Source organism: Neovison vison, chromosome 3 (genome assembly GCF_020171115.1).
Source record: "Neovison vison isolate M4711 chromosome 3, ASM_NN_V1, whole genome shotgun sequence".
NCBI lineage: Eukaryota > Metazoa > Chordata > Mammalia > Carnivora > Mustelidae > Neogale > Neogale vison.
Genome location: NC_058093.1, coordinates 137,388,724 through 137,406,333, shown reverse-complemented (window position 1 = coordinate 137,406,333; position 17,610 = coordinate 137,388,724).

The following is a 17,610-nucleotide window of genomic DNA, read 5'->3' as shown; positions in this document are numbered from 1 at the left end:
ATATTTGAGCTGGATGAGAACTTAAACATGTTGAGTCTCATGGTGCTATTTTAGGATGAGGAATTTAGATGAGAAATCTCAGGCCCAGGGATAAGGTGACTTGCCCAAGGACAACATATCAATTTGTGGTAGATGGGACTCTCCTTTCTCAGCAAAGACAGTCATTCATTCTTACCTCGCATTGGGTATCAAATTGGGACCTGTTGCAAGAAGGAACACAAGCCATTACAGCCTCTGGTGTGAACAGTGACATTCATTCCATTCTGTTCCTGGGGAAGGATGAAAGCATTGTTCCAGAAACATTCACCCAGGAGAGGATTGCAGAAGGACTTTTGAACTAGGTGTCTCAGTCCATTCAGGCTCCAGTAACAAAGTACCATAGATTGGGTGACTTATAAACAACAGATGTTTATCTCTCACAGTTATGGAAGCTGGAAGTCCATGACTGAGGCGCTGGCAGCTTCTATGTCTGGTGAGGGTCTGCTTCTCTGTTCATAGACCGCCATCTCCTCCCTGTGTCCTGACATGGCAGAAGGAGGGAGGGAGCTCTCTGGGTCTCACAGAAAGCACTAACTAGTCCAATTCATGAAGCTCCATCCTCAGGACCTAATCACCTCCCAAAGGCCCGCCTCTTTTTTTTTTTCCTTCCAAATTTTTATTTAGATTCTAGTTAGTTAACGTCTAGTGTAATATTGGTTTCAGGAGCAGAATTTCGTGACTCATCACTTACACGTGACACCCAGTACTCACAACAAGTGCCTCCTTTATGCCCATCACCCATTTGTCCATCATGCCCCTTTAGCCCATCCCCCACCCTCCTTTCTCCATCAACCTTCAGTTTGTTCACTGTCTTGAAGAGTCTGTTATGGTTTGCTTCCCCTTCTCTCTCCTTTTTTTCCTCCCTTGCCCTATGCTCATCTGTTTCATTTCCTAAATCACACCTGTGTGTGAAATCATATGGTATCTGTCTTTGACTTATTTCGCTTAGCAGAATACACGAGCTCCATCCATGCCAGTGTAAATGGCAAGAGTTCTTCTTTCTGATGGCTGAGTCATATTCCATTGTACATATACACCACATCTTCTTTATCTATTCATCAGTCCATGGACACTTGGGCTCTTTCCATAGTTTGGCTATTGTTGATAATGCTGCTATAAACACTGCAGTGCACGTTCCCCTTTGAATCTGTATTTTTGAGCTAATCATGTCTCAAAGGCCCCCACCTCCTAATACCTTCTCATTGGGGACTAAGATTTAAACATAAGGATTTGGGGGGAGACCAACATTCGGTCTATGGCACTGGGGTTAGACAGTTGGCTGAAGTCCTCAACTCTGATGCTGGCAATGGGACTAGAGAAGAAGAGTTCAATCTGAAACATAGGAATTAGTGACAGGTTGGAAATGGACATACAGCATCAGAAGCACTCAGGAATGGCCGCCAAAGCTTCTAGTGTCCCGTGTTTGAAGCTTAGCTGTTTTCTGATTGCACCTCATTCAGCAACTGGCTATAATTCTTCGTAAACCTCACAACAATTTTTTTCCGGTTAAGTCCCACAAAAATATATTGTTTAACCGCCTTCTCTCTCCATTTTTGCTTTTCTCCTAAATTGCTTCCTGTTCTTTGACCTACGGTACCATCCATATCATACCAATGTCCATAGGACAGTTAGTTACACATCAACGAGATGAAGAGTTAAGATAAATAGTCCATTAAAGAAGAACACTCTGCATGAATGTTTCATGAGGGCTTCTGGGGAAGGCAGTGGGCTGGCTCTTCTGAGTGGCTGCCTCACCCAATCCCCGGACACTGAGGTCTGCTTTGTAGATAATGTCACAGGGATCCTTAAGTGAAAACAAACAAAATCCTGTATTTATATCGTAACACCACCAAAGCCCTATTCCTCAGTAGTCAACTAGTGAAAAGGGCGCTCTAGAATCGGAGCTAGGATCGGGATTGTATAATAAACCTTATTTGGATACAACCTTATTTGGAAACCTTATTTTGGATACAAATAAATGTATGGAATGTCCAGAATGTTGCGGTACTACTGGAGATTAGGAAGGCTATGTGCACGAATTTTTCTAAATCTAAGTACTATTTAACATTCAGTGTCTCCTTGTTAACCAGCCACTTTTCACGTGCTCAGTACCTCACATGGCCAATGACCGCCATATTGGAGGGTGCAGATAGAGAATATTTCTCTTGTTGCCGAAAGCTCTGTTGAGTAGAAGTTATCTAGAACATGATCTGTGGTTTTCAGTTTTTAAATATACAGCTGTAGAAAGACCATACCTGACTTTGAAAGAAGTTTAGTAATTTGAAAAATTGATTGCGTAAAAAAATGACTTTTTGTTTTGGAATTCCATTTACCAATTCATGTTTTTAAAGTAATTAAAATGAATACAGCCCAAAGCATGTATTTGCAGAGCAGCTTTCTTCCAAGTTGCTTATTCTCCCATGCCAACATCCATTTATTCATTCACAAAATATTTACTGAGTGCCTTCTGTGTGCCAGGCACTCTCCTGGGCTCTGGAGCAGCATAAATAAATGCCTGGCCTCATGAAGCTTACATCGTGCCCAGTGAGATGAGAGGCAAATATTATTTCTGTTTTCAGAGGCAGACAAAAATGTATTACATGCCAAACCAGTGAACAAAATGAGAATATTCCAGTTAGTTCTTTATTGCTCATTGAGAAGTCATAGAAAAAGGCAAATATATTAAGAATATAACTTCTGGGGCACCTGGGTGGCTCAGTCAGTTACATATCCAATGCTTGATTTCAGCTCAGGTTACGATCTCAGATCTTGTGAGATTGAGCCCCATATTGGGCTCTGCTGGGTGAGGAGTCTCCTTGGGGATTCTCTCTCTCCCTCCCCTTGCTCTCTCCCTCACTAAAGAAAGTAAAATAAAAAAATCATTGAGTTCCTGATCTCTCTTTCCTCTAAGGAAAGTATGTAAAACTTGGAAACAAAGGGTTTGCTCTGTTTAAAAAACAAAGAATATAACTTCTGATTTTAAATGATATTCTCACCATCAAAAACAAGCCTTGCAAAAAATAAAATCTTTAAATATTATTTCTGAAAAACCATGTTTACCTGACAAAGCATGAGAAGAACTTATACACAATTTCTAATGTCACCATCTTCCTTCATGGAATCAGAGCATCCACGGTTGGAAGTGGTTTGGCTTCTTCTGTTCCAGCTTTCCTCCTACAACATCTGGCCCTGAAACAGTTTTCACTATGGCTGAGCACCTCAGGCAACAGAGAGCTCACTGACTTAACGGACAAGAGGGGCATGTTTTCATCAGTCCCAACTTTCTTTAGAATTAGCATTAGTATTATAGTATCACATATCCATAGTTCAAAGTTTAGAAATAACAGATAAAACAAAAAATGTTATATTAGTTGTATTCCTGACACCCAGAGAGATAACTACCATCAACATTTTGATGTATATTCCTCACGAATTTCTATCTCTGTCTCTATCTCTCTAGCAACTACAAATATATTTCTATTAAATTAAAATTGTGCCATTTGTATCTTGCTTTTTCTATTTAGCCATATGGTATAAACATATTTTCATTCAAGTAAGTGTAACTCTACAACACCATTTTAACCACTGTATAATCCATTCAGTGGAAATGCATACGCCTGAGTATCTAGAGATCATGATTTAGGTAGAAAGTTCATGTTGTTCGAAATGTGTCATTATTGGGGCGCCTGGGTGGCTCAGTGGGTTAAGCCGCTGCCTTCGGCTCAGGTCATGATTGCAGGGTCCTGGGATCGAGCCCCGCATCGGGCTCTCTGCTCAGCCGGGAGCCTGCTTCCTTCTCTCTCTCTCTGCCTGCCTCTCTGCCTGCTTGTGATCTCTCTCTGTCAAATAAAGAAATAAAATCTTAAAAAAAAAAAAAGAAATGTGTCATTATTATAACCAATATTGTGTTGAACACCCATGTACACATATCTTTTTGATGCTGATAAATTTCAAAGAACAAAATCTAGAAATGAGACTCCAGATTCTCGAGTCAAAGGTTCTACGCATATTTAAAACTTCCATACATATTACCAAATTCTCTCCCAGAAAAATTGTGCCTCTACCCTCATTCCAGCAGCAGCGAGAATGCCCGGCTCCCGAAGCCCTAGCCCATGATACTGTCCTTGAGAAACTTCACCTTTTCTCTGTTTTTCACTCAGTGGTTCCCAGCTTGCTCCTGGGACAGACTTTATAGTGTTTGAATAAAACCGTCCTGTCCTGCAAAGTCCTCCTTTTTAGACTTAATATCTCCCCAATACGGATTAATAAATTATTGTCAACCTGGCACCTGCAGGATCAATAGTTCTGTCCTTGAGCTTTTAGGGCTCAACATTCTAAAAATGACTTGGAGGAATCTATAGAAAGCACACTTGCAGATTCTGCTCAACGTTTACTTAGAGCCTACCACATGTCAGTCGTGATGCCTTGTTCTTAGGTCATAAATACAAATGAGCGCCCTTTCCAGCCCTGGAGGAGCTCTTGGAGCCATCCAGGTGGAGAAGCATAAGATGTGGCTCAACTTAGTGATTTCCAACAAAGCACGCATGGTAAATAGTATTGGCGACAGAGGGTACCAGACATCCCTGGCCCTTCCACAGGGCTTCCTGCCACACACCGACTGGGACACTGTGACTCTAGGCAGAGGTGTGTCAGGCCCTGTTCTCTAGACCAATGCCATAGAAATCACTTTTTAAGGCATCTCGCCTTTTCTCCCAGTGTGGCCACAGCAGGAGTGTGTTTCTAGTACGCTGGGACGCAAGTGTCCTCTAGCTCAATTCTGGCTCTCCCTCCTTGACTATTTATTTTCTCTGACAATCTCCCAAGAGACGTTTTGGTTGGCAGATACAAAACCAAATGCATTTTGAAAAGTTTTAGGATCCAAACATATTAACCTTAAAGGGGATAAGCTGCTTCAAATCCTTGTGGGAGGAAAACTAAGCAGGGCATAAATACGCAAGACAGTAATTCCAAAAGTCTGCTGTGAAATATAACTTAGGCGGGGAATAGGGAAAGAAGTGCTCCACACGCTAAACATGCAGCACTTCGTGACTGACGGATGATTCTGTTACTGATAATTATGAATACTAATCCAGAAGTTTCTTCCACTGCGATTTGCTCTCCCCTGTGCCCTCCTTCCTCCTGTGCCCTAACAGCCTCACTCAGTTTATCCTCAGAGAATGGGCTTGTTGCGCTTCTCAGGAAGCTCTCGGCTGTGACAGGACTTGGCATGAGAGGCAGCCCCTCCCCACTGTGGGCCTCCTAGGCAGACATCCCGGTGGAGCCAGAAGGACCTAGAAAATGTTACTGTACTTGGAACTGTGGGTGCTGGATGCCAAAACCAACAGCCCTTCTTCCCAGAGAAGTACAGTCAACCTGTGATTTGAAGAGTGAAATGATGAAGCAAAATGCAGACATATACGCTTTCATCTTCGGATCGTGCCTGATGTTGGACTTGACGGCTAGTGAGTGGCCGGAGCAGAACAGTGGATCTTGCTTCTTGTGTGTCTTACAAACCATACAGGAGCTCAAGGAGTGGACCAGACTGGCTCTGCTTACTTGCTCTCCTTTCCAGAATTCTGTGGCTCCAGAGGAGAGAAACAACGCGCCTGCCCTCGTTCCTCACTGGGTCACCACCATGCAGGGTTACCAGCATCCTAGCTCTTCATTTGCTGAATCGAATGCTGTTCATAGTCTTTACAATCAGCCACCCCTTGGCCCACCCGGGGCTCTAAAGGTGTCCACACGGGCAGTGGGTCAAGATCCAGTCAGAGTGGCAGCAAGAAGGAAAGGCTGTGCAGGTCCCAGAAATGGGCTGTAGGCTGTTTCGGCAGGGAATTCCAAGGCCCTGGCTCCCTGGAGCATGATTTGGAAAGGAGGAGCTTGGAACGAGGAGTAGGCTCCTTGTGGACTCCTTGTCCCAAGTGGGGGGCTCCTATGAAGCAGACAGGCCTCGCACAGGGGCACCTCTCCCTTGGGTGTGTGGGCCATACTGCACACATACCCCCCAACACAGACTCTCTTTCTCTTCATTCTTTACTCCTCCCCTTTTAAAAAAAAATTTTAATTTTTATTGAGATATTATATATGAAATGATTTTTATTGAGATATTATATATGAAACGATTATAGTTACAATTATAACAAAAGGCAGAATAGTAGAGAACATGGAATGGTTGACTGGAGTGTCTACGTACAGATATGAAAGATTGTGGAACAAACCAAGAAGAGAAATGGGGGTAGGCCGTGCTCCAGGGTTAAATAGGAACCTGTCGTCCATGTCATGATGAAGTCACATCTACGTCAAGGAAGGAGGACGTGTCATTTGACAGTTTCCTAGTTGATTTATGGCTTTTAAATATGCAGACATACGCCTGTAACCTCCCCTTGCTCCTCTGCCTTCCAGCCCTGCCAAGGTTAGGGGTGGGCCAAGGACTGGAGAGAGGTTCATCCCTAAGATAATCAGCCCTAGAGAAAGCCTGAAGATTCTGGAACCTAATGAGAATAGCCTGTGAGGCCCCAGGAAAGGTCCTGTCCCTCTCTCGGGGCACCTGTAAAACTGTGGCAGCCAGGGGAGGAGCATGGTAGGTAGGGGTGGTGTGTAGAAAACTGGGGTTTAGGAAAACACCCTTCTAGTGAGACTGAAATCAAGAACTCTGTTCCCTTGGGATAAATAATCCATGTTCCGTGAACTTGTCCTTTTCTCTGCTTGGTTGTTTGCTTCTTTCTTCTTGTTCTTTGGCGATTTCCCTTAGCATCCCAGCAAAATTCCACAGGAGAGGCTCCTATGTGTCTTGGCTGAGCTGAGAGGCTAGGGGGCCCCACACCTGTGGACCTGACTAGCTGTAACTCGGAGTCCTGGGGCAGGACGCAGCTGGTGGGGCCCTGGAAAAGTGACTTCTGCTTCAGTGCCCTTTATAGGACCAACCGAGGACCCAGCAGCTATAGGAAGACAGGGCCTGCTCCCGCCTCATCCTGTGCCCAGACTGTGTGCATTTGTGCTCAGACAGTGTTCGCTGAATGAATACACAAATGTCATCCACCATGGTACACAAGGTAAACCCTTGATAAATTGTTGAGTTAAAGAGTTACTTTTAAGCATTTTCATGAATGAGGGATGACTAATAATTAAGAAAATAGAATAACACAATGTACTATAATTAAATATATAAACATACTAATAATAACATTAAAACATAATTAATACTTACTTAGTTAAAATTTAAATAGTAGATCGTAAGTTACTTGGATGACCTGATTGAATTTATTTGAACTAAATTTACTCTTAGAAAGTTTGATAATTTTGTCTAAAGAGAGAGAAAAAATTGTTATGTTAACCAAATGGAAAACAGGGGGATGATTTAAAGTAGCTTCAAGTTCACACATCATAATTTCTTCCTAGTTTTAGCCTACGGAGCACCATATTCTGAACTGTTTGCAGTGTTCGTGATGGATCTGCCCTTCCTTAAGATGTTTACTTGTATTTGTAGAATGAGTTCAGCCATCAAGATAAGAACCATTGCTTCTAGGACAGGTTTGCCAAGTAAGGCCGCTCAGCTTGTCTTTGTTTAGATATTTTTATTCCAAGTTCTTGAACAAGTCCCTAGATCGTGGCCTCTGCACATGCGTTTGCAGTATTTATGCTTAATGTTCAAAGCTCTGCTCTTACTCACATTTACCAAGAACTATGTGTCTCAACCTTTGTCCAGGTTATTGACATGTTACCGTGACTCTGTGTAAGGCAGATCACAGCCCATTCTGACACATGCTTATCCACACCCGTTCAAACTATGACATACAGATAAGTGGAATAGAATCAAGGGTCCAGACATAAATGCATAAGTCTGTGGCTAACTGACCAGGGTGCCAAGCCAATAAAATGGGGCTTTAGTAAATGACACTGGGACAGCTGGATCTCCACAAGCCAAAGAATGAGGTTGGACCTCTGTTTTACAGTGTGTACAAAATCATATCAAATGGATCAAAGACCTAAATTTAGAAACTAAAACTGTAGAAGTCTTAGAGGAAAACATAGTAAATCTTCCTGACCTTAGGTTTGGCAATGGAATCCTTAAAATGACAAAAAAAATACAAGCAACAAAAGAAAAAGTAATTGAATTTCATAAAAATTGTAAGCTTTTGTGCATCAATGGACTATTTATGAAAGTGAAAAGGTGACCTACAGAGTGGGAGAAAGTATTTGTAAATTATATATTCAGTAAGGGACTTGTATCAAACATATAAGGAACTCTTAGAATTCAATGACAAAGAGACAAACAACCAAATTCAAAAATGGGCAAAGAACTGGCATAGACATTTCTCCAAGTAGATGTATAAATGACCAACAAGCACATGAAGAGTTGTTCAACATCATTTGTCATTAGGAAAATGCAGATCAAAACCACAGCAAAATACCACTTCCCATTCATGAGGATGGCTACAATTAGAAAGAAAGTTAACAGAAGATAACCGGTGTTAGCAAGGAGGTGGAGAAACTGGAACTCTCCTACATGGCTGGTGGGAAGGTAAAATGGTGCAGCCACTGTGGTAACATTTTGGTGGTTCCTCGAAAAGTTAAACAATTACCATATGACCAAGCATCCCAGGGATGTACTCGAGAAGACCTGAAAACAGGTACTCAGACATTTGTTATCTGTGCACAGATGTTCATTGAAGCACTATTTGTGACAGCCAAAAGGTGGCAACAACCCACACATCCGTCAGTGGCTGGTATGGATGAACCAAGTGTGGTGTGTTGACACAATGGAATATAATTGGTCCACAATGCCCCAGTGCTACAGGCTACATTGTACAATGTGGGTGAACCTCAAAAACGTGACGGTAAGTGAAAGAAGCGAGGCACAAAAGGCGACAACGTGTATGTTTTCATTTCTGTGGTATGTCCGCGATAGGTAGTCGATAGACACGGAAAGCAAATTAGTGGTTTCCAGGGGTTGAGGGAAGTGGGGAATGGGAGTGACTGCTTCATGGGTATGGGGTTTCCTTTTGAGGGGACGAAAATGGTTTGGAACTAGATAGAAGCGAAGACTGCCCAACTCTGTGAGTGTACCAAATGCCATTGAACTCTATACTTTAAACTAAAAAATGGTTACTTTTACGTTACATTAATTTTACCTCAACAAAATACAGGGGGAGGAATGACAACAACCAGGCCCTTGACCCCGCTCCCAGATACCTCCGTGGAGCTACCTCTGTGGAAATGAATCCCAGTCCCCGTGAACCCTCAGATTAATCCTGTAGGTGCTAAGTCCATCCTCAGGGGACAGGAAGAACAATGCAGCCTTGTCCTACCATTCACTGGGTCATAGGAAAAAGTCACACATGCCAGGGCAGTTCTTGATTTCCCTGTGTCCCCCTCTTCACCTTCCCCCAGTGCTCTGCTAAGTGGGTCTTGGATGTCATACTGGGACTAGCTACATAATTGGTGGAAGCCAAGGTAAAATGAAATTATTAAAAGGTTATTAAGAATTTCAAGATGGCGATGGCAGAGGATTTAGACAAGCCCAGAGCTCTTCTCTTCTGAGTCCTGTGTCCTGTCTGCATGGCACCCTTACCTTGAGATCCCCATCACCATCTCCTGTGCCTGGCTTGGTCATCACTTGATGGTGCCACAGACCGAGCCACCTCGCCCCCTCAGCTGTCCCCACAGAGCTGTCGTATGAAGCCAGATCAGCCTCATGTCCTCAGCATTTCTTCTCTTACCCTGTCCCTCACGTTGCTTGGGACTCAGGTTGCCTGGGCCCTGAGTGGGCCCTGCAGAAACTGGCTGCCACGAGAGCTTGTCCTGATAGGAGAGATGGATTCATCCTGACAGGATGAATGTCAAGGGGACTGGGAGGAGGCATGGCTAGGACAAGGCCCTGTCCTGGTTGGGGGGTAGGCGGAGAGTCATGCCTGACGATCCCTAAGGCCCCCTCCATCTCTGAGAGTCTATATTGAATCTTGGCTGATGTGTGCTACCATACCCATCTTCACAGACAACTAAACGAACACTCAGAGGTGTTCAGTAACTTTAGCAAGATCACACAGCTGGTGACCTGTTTCATTTTGAGTAGACATGTAACCTAGGACAATTTAAGACCTTTAGTTCTCTTACTTTTGGTAATACTGGCTCTTATCTAGTTACCTGTTACGACTCTGTTAAGATCAGGACTTCTTTTCTTTTTTTTTTTTTTTAACAGCTTTTCTGGCTAGGTTTCAGTTTCGTTTCATTTCCTATCACTTTGGTTTCAGTTCTGTTTCTCAGGATACTCTCTTTCCCTTTCCAGGGGTAGTATCTGATCCTCTAAGAATCGTTCCTTTGTGATTCCTTCTGATTAAGATACACGAATTATTCTAAGGCAGATATTCCTAAATGGGATGTTTAAGCAGTTTTAAAACTTAGTACCAGGCAAATTCGGTCCAGCATTAAGCAAAACGCACTTGCTTTATTAGTATCATAAGTTTGCCTAATAGCTGCCTCAGTGTGTATGTCCCATGGCTGACTTATTTTGTGTGTGGTTCTTGACGTGTCAAAAGATCACCAAGAATCCCTGTCACCCTAATCAGTCAAACGTAAGGAACCAATGCCTCTTTGCAGGGGTGGGGTGTGTGTGTGGAGTACAGACTGAAAACTGCCTGACCGAGCTGGGAAACTGACCATAACGTGGAGGAAGGGAGGTGTGAGTCTCTTTCTTCAAAGCTTATCCTCAACTCTGTGGAAGTGCGAACAGTTCAAGGACGCCACAGGACAGCATGAGCAGAAAGTTTGAGGAAGAGATTCAAACTAGTGACCGAGTGGTTGGATCACTCTTCAGACTTGACCACACTCAGAGGGCGACAGAAAAGATCTAACGTCTATTTAGACAACCACATCTTCTTCAGATGCTAAATAACTAAGATATTTGAGTTCTTTAAAAAATGTCTGCTTGACACTTAAATCTTTGGTGTCCCTGTATTTGAAATTATATTGTTTTCCATTCCAAATTGAATGTATGCTCAATTTTGACAATGTGGAAAACAAAACAAAGCAAAAAAGTAGAAAGAAAAAAAGTTCAAATTGCAATTCTGCCATAAAAAGATAACGCCTTTTAGCATTTTAGTATACTCTCCTCCATTTCTTTTTTCTACTCATAGTTTTGCATATTGCATTTTTGTTTTTGTTTTTGTTTTGTTTTGTAAAGAGAGAGCATGAGCCGGGGTGGGGAGGGGCAGAACGAGAAGAAGAGAGAGAGAATCCCAAGGAGGCTCCAAGCCCAGCACTGAGTCCCACACGGGGTTTGATCTCAGGAACCTGAGATCACGACCTGAGCCAAAATCGAGAGTCAGGTGCTAAGCGGAAGGAGACACCCACACGCCCCTTTGCTTATTGTTTTGACCTTGCTATTTGTAAACGTTTATATCCTGATGTTTTTTGCTCAATACTATGTGAGACCATTTCCCTGTATTGGTAGACATTTTACCAACTACATTTGTAATGGTTACATAATATTGTCTCATGTGTATATGATATATTTGCCCATTCACTTATCTGGGGATAGTAAGATTGCAGATTAAGCTATTATGCACATGTTTTCGTATAAAGCCTTTTTAAAAAATTTTTCTGATTTAGGATTATTTCCTTAGAATACCTTCCCAGAAATAAGTATATTAAAAGGTACAAACACTTTTAAGATTCTTGATACATATTGTCACATTATTTTACAAATTGGTTGTAGCAGTTTATGTTCCAAAATAGCCTATTTAATATAAGTATTACTGGTAAAACAAGTTCTTTAAACTTATATGAAGCAAATATTCCATTAAAACAGTTTGCTACACATCTAATTTATATGAAAATGTCCTTCATTTTACCTATGCCTCTGAAAGGTTTTTAGCAGTTTATTAATATATTTGAATTTAAAAATCAAGCTTTAATCAGTTTGTTTATTTAACACAGAGTCATGAAAAGAAATGGAACATATGGCCCACATCCTATAGGATAGACAAGAATTACACATAGAAATAACTGGGGAGAAAAGAAGACTGGGTGGTAGGGGATGTGGTAGCGCAGGCGGGGGGGAGGCTCGGGGGGACCAGATGGTTGGAGAAGACGGGTTAGTTCCTTTCCTCTGGGACTGGTAGAATCTGACCCTGAAGCAGGGTGAGACTTACGCATACACAGACAGGGTAAGAAGGGCCTTCTCGACTGGGAAAACAGGTTTCACAAAGATGGTTCATCATAAACATTAGAAAAGGAGGAGACAGCAGGCTAAAATTTGCAAGTGATATAGACTATATTTGTACAGCAAATTCTGATGTTCCACTTCCTGATTTTTATTCAAAGAATCAGTCTGCAGAAGCTCATGTAATTTTAGAGCTCTAAGAGATTGTAGCAATCACTCAGCCCAATACCTCCCATATCCTATATTTTGCAAAGGAGGAGATGGACATTAGTGAGGGATTATAAGCTTTATGTCCTAATTTCAGGGACAGTGCTCTTTCTCCTGGGCCCTGCGCTCTCGGGCAACTATCTGGGAATCTGACACAGGCTGGGATTATTTAATGCTTTATATGGTGTTATATTTATATGGTTATGCGCGCTCGCGCGCGCACACACACACACACACACACACACACACCCCAGTCTTACAGAACCTGGAAAAATAATGGAGATAAGGGGAGCCAGGTAGGAGTCATTATGTAACTGTGACAAAGTGACAGACTTTTGAATAGTTTTAAAATTTAGTTCCATACCTGTATTGAGATATTTGGGGTGGAATGATTGAATAATATAAATATTGGAACTATTTGTGTCTTGCAAACTTCAGTATCTTTAAAGAAAGTCTACAAATGTAATCATCATATAAATTAAACTTCCCTACCCCTTACTAAATAGAAGCATCCGACTACATTTTTTTTTTAAGATTTTTATTTATTTATTTACAGACAGAGATCACAAGTAGGCAAAGAGGCAGGCCGGCGGGGGGGCAGGCTCCCTGCTGAGCAGAGAGCCCGATATGGGGCTTGACCCAGGACCCTGAGACCATGACCCGAGCCGAAGGCAGAGGCTTTAACCCACTGAGCCACCCAGGTGCCCCCCCAACTACATTTGATAAGGAATGTGAGTAATACGATGGAGGATATAGCCCAAGCAACTCACAATTTAACTGAGAAAATAAGATATAAACACATATCTGCAAGTGCGAAATGATTTGGTACAACTTTCCTAGAACTTCTATTTCCTAGTCGATGTCTTACAAAGAGTGAACCTTCAATACATATTTGCTGAAGGAAGGAAGGAAAGAGAAAAAGGCCATTTCCAGATGGGATGGTCATGGAAGAGTTCCTGAAAGAGGAGATGTGAGCTCAGCCCCTGAGGACAGCTGAGATTTAGAGGAATGAGGAGAAGATAAGCAACATTCCAGACAAGGAATAAAGCACAAACTTAGCATGCCTCTTCGTGGCAAGTTAGATAAACATGTTCTCTGATTGCTAAAAATTAACCTTCCACAATAGATAAATGCCATGTAACCAGACATGTGAACATACACATAGCAGAAAATTAACAGCATACCTCTCCAAGAGGTAATTTTGGGGCAAGAGAAAAAATATATATATTATGCTAATAATATATTATGCTATAAATGCTAAGAGACAGCATTGAAAAATAAATAAACTATTCGTTCTCCAAAAAGGAAACATGACTAAAACAAAGACCACACCCTAAAAAGTTTTCCTCAATTATATTGCTACGAACTAGTACAATCAGGAGTGGAAAATATACCATTTCTTGACATGTCAAAGAGATACGAATGATTAGTGATCACGTAGTCACAAGATAGTGGTGGATGCTGGTTCTCTCCTGATGTAAAAGTTATGTAAGTTCGGGTCTGTGTGATCTCATGGGGGCAAAGGTGTTGCAAGTACACACAGATCACTCACTCTGCACATAATACCTTCGCCCCAAATAACCCTCTGTACCTTTTATACAGTGAAAGAATTACAGCTATTATTCTAGGCACTAGTCCCTAAAACACAAAGACTTGCTTGTCCTTTCAAGAATTTTAAACTTAAGAAAAGTCACGTGTTATTCACAGATACATAACACATGTAAAGAGTTTTTGTTATAATTTTTTCTTCATTAAAAGCATTTGTGCTTTCTAAATGAAAAGGGGCTTCGTGACTATTCAATCTAAACCCTAAAAATTTTTTGCAGATACCCATAGGTATAGGATAGGACGGGAGATGGACTGAGTGTTTACATATGCCTCTTAGAAATGGTAAATGAACATATGTATTTTGAGATGAACAAACTTATGTATAAACCTAACACCAGTCAATGAACCTACACCTCACAAGGTTTCTACATTTTGCATAAAGTGGAAACAACATGAACTAAAGTAGACTGGGAAAAGTTAGGGTCGTATAGCTCGTCCCTACAGAAACCGCTGGGGTTGGGGCGTGGCTGAAGGCAGGGGTTAGGGGTGCCTGAGTGACTGAGGGAGAAGCGTGCCAAATCCTTTTCCCAAAAAGCACTGATGAAATTGGGCAAAACTATCAAAAATGGCCATTGCAGAACTCTGTAAATTGACCCAAGTCCTACAACTAATTGAGAAGAATTTGGTTGTGATCAACTGTTGAACTTCAGTAATATCAGTGGAAGTCTGTGGTGCTCTAGCCTAGGGCTGTTCCCTCCACCCCTTTCCCAGCTCCCAGTGACTTAGCTCTACTCAGGCAACCTAGATGATGAGAGGCGGCCCGCGAGAGAGCTGAAATCAGCAACATATAACAGAAATGATATATTACAACCAAGTGGGATTTACCCTAGGCATGCAAGATTGGTTCAATATTTAAATATCATTTAATATAATACACCATGTAATAGAATAAAGTACAAAAAGCACATGATCACCTCCAAGACCCAGAAAAAGCGTGTGACAAAATCCACTACCTATATAGGATAAAAACCCTCAGCATACTAGGAATAGAAAGGAACTTCCATAATCTAATAAAGGGCACTGATGAAAAAGATATAGCGAACATCATACTCAATAGTGAAAGACTGCATTTTATTTTATTTATTTATTTATTTTTAAAGATTTATTTATTTATTTGACAGAGAGAGAGAGATCACAAGTAGGCAGAGAGGCAGGCAGAGAGAGGGGAAGGGAAGCAGGCCCCCTGCTGAGCAGAGAGCCTGATGCGGGCCTCGATCCCAGGACCCCAGGATCATGACCTGAGCCAAAGGCAGAGGCTTAACCCACTGAGCCACCCAGGCGCCCCTAAAGACTGCATTTTCTTCCCCCACAAGATTGAGAATAAGGTAGGGATTTTCACTCTTACCTCTTCAACATTGCACTAGAAATTCTAGCCAGTGCAAATAGAGAATTTAAGAAGGCACACTAGCAGAAAGGAAAACGCAAAAGTTGTCTTTATTCACAGACTTATGATTCTGTACAGAAAATCTTTTTTTTTTAAAGATTTTATTTATTTATTTGACAGAGAGAGATCACAAGTAGATGGAGAGGCAGGCAGAGAGAGAGATAGAGGGAAGCAGGCTCCCCGCTGAGCAGAGAGCCCGATGCGGGACTCCATCCCAGGACCCTGAGATCATGACCTGAGCCGAATGGCTTAACCCACTGAGCCACCCAGACGCCCCCTGTACAGAAAATCTTAAAGCACGTGCGCGCGCACACACACACACCTGCACATACACTACTAAAATGAGTAAATCTGCAAAGTGTGGAATACAAGATTAACATACAAAAATGAATTTTATTTCTATATACTAGCAATGAACAACCCCCAAATTGGGAAATCTACAGTATAGTCTTAAGATAAAAGACTAGTTTATAATACATATATACTCTGCACAAATATACACACATACATACATGCGTGCTCACACGCATTCAATCACAGAAAAATACTGGAAATGGAATGTATAGTAGCTACCTGTAGGGAGTGGAATGATGGCTAAGTTCAAATTCTTAACATTAATCAAGGTTTTTTATTACTCAGATTTTTAATAGCGAACACCTGTGGCTTTTATAGTGAGGAAACTAGTGGTAAATGTTACTTTAAATCCTTTCGCTCCTGGAATTGAAAGTCTTCCACATTCTGTAGGTGGTACAGTGGTTGGAAAGGCAGTTTTGGGTGGCCAAGCAGGGTTGGAATCAGGCCTCCGTCACATTCTGGCATGAAACCTTGGAAAATGGCTCAGCTTCTCTGTCCCAGTTTATAAAATCATCTACAAAATTGCATTTATCTGTAGAATGTTATGAAGATTAAGAGAAACGATGTCTTGGGGCTCCTGGGTGGCTCAGTGGGTTAAGTCGCTGCCTTCGGCTCAGGTCATGATCTCAGGGTCCTGGGATCGAGTCCCGCATCGGGCTCTCTGCTCAGCAGGGAGCCTGCTTCCTCCTCTCTCTCTGCCTGCTGCTCTGCCTACTTGTGATCTCTCTGTCAAATAAATAAATAAAATCTTAAAAAAAAAAAAAAAAAAAGAGAAACGATGTCTAAAGTGATCGGTTCGACAGCACGCAGCTCAATACCCAGTAACCAGTCTTCACCACTGTCGCGGTTCAGAAAGACTTGGGCTTTGCTGCGGCGAAACGATCCTTCTCTCCCGCCGTCTCTTCGCTCTGCCGGCTTCGCGCCGCCGGAGTCGGGCCTACGCCGGCCAGTCCGGAAGACGCGGAGCTGGCGGGAACCAGGGCCACTCTGCGCGATTGGGTCCTCCGGCCGCTAGGGGACGTCAGCTCTTCCGGTCCCTCCGTTGAGTTCACGGGCAGGACGTGCAGGGACCCTTGCCGGAGCCTTCCCAGGTGGGAGCAGAAGCTACGATGAATCCACAGAAGGGCTTTCCTCCTGGCCATTGGACGTTGAACGTGGAGACCTTGGGGTCAGAGGCGGAGGCGTGGGAGGAGAAAGGGGGACGGGTTGGAGAAGGGGACGGGGTGCAGTCATCTCCTCCGTGGGGCTGACTGCCTGAGTTCGCCCGCCGAAGCCCAAGGCTCCTCGGAGGCTAGAAGTCGGGAAAGGACAGTTTAGCCGAAGTCCTTCTGTCATCCCCAGCCCTTCTGACATCAGCAGGCGAAGCCTCCCGATCGAAGTGAAATGGTTCTGCCCGCCCTCCGGATTTCAGCAGCAACCGTGACGTTCGCCGCGAGTTTGCCAACCTTACACGAGCACAGTTCAGTCTGAAAAACAGTAGATCTATGTAGATAAAATCTTAAGGTCTGGAGTTAGCTTACATTTCTGTGAAATAAAGCTATTCTCCTGGTGCCTGGGTGGCTCAGTAGGTTCAGTGTCTGCCTTTGGCTTTGGTCATGACCTCAGGGCCCTGGAATCCAGCCCCCCTCCCAGCTTGGCAGGGAGTCTGCTTGTCCCTCTCCCTCTGCCCTGCTCTGCTCCCAACCTCTCTGTCTCAAACAAACAAACAAATAAATAACTTATTTATTTATTTTTTGAGGGAGAAAGTGAATTTGAGTGAGTGGATCGGGGAACAGGGGGTAGCAGAGAAAGAATCTTAAGCAAGCTCCATGCCCAGCCCAGAGCCTTAGGGTCTCAGGACCCTAAGATCGTGACCCGA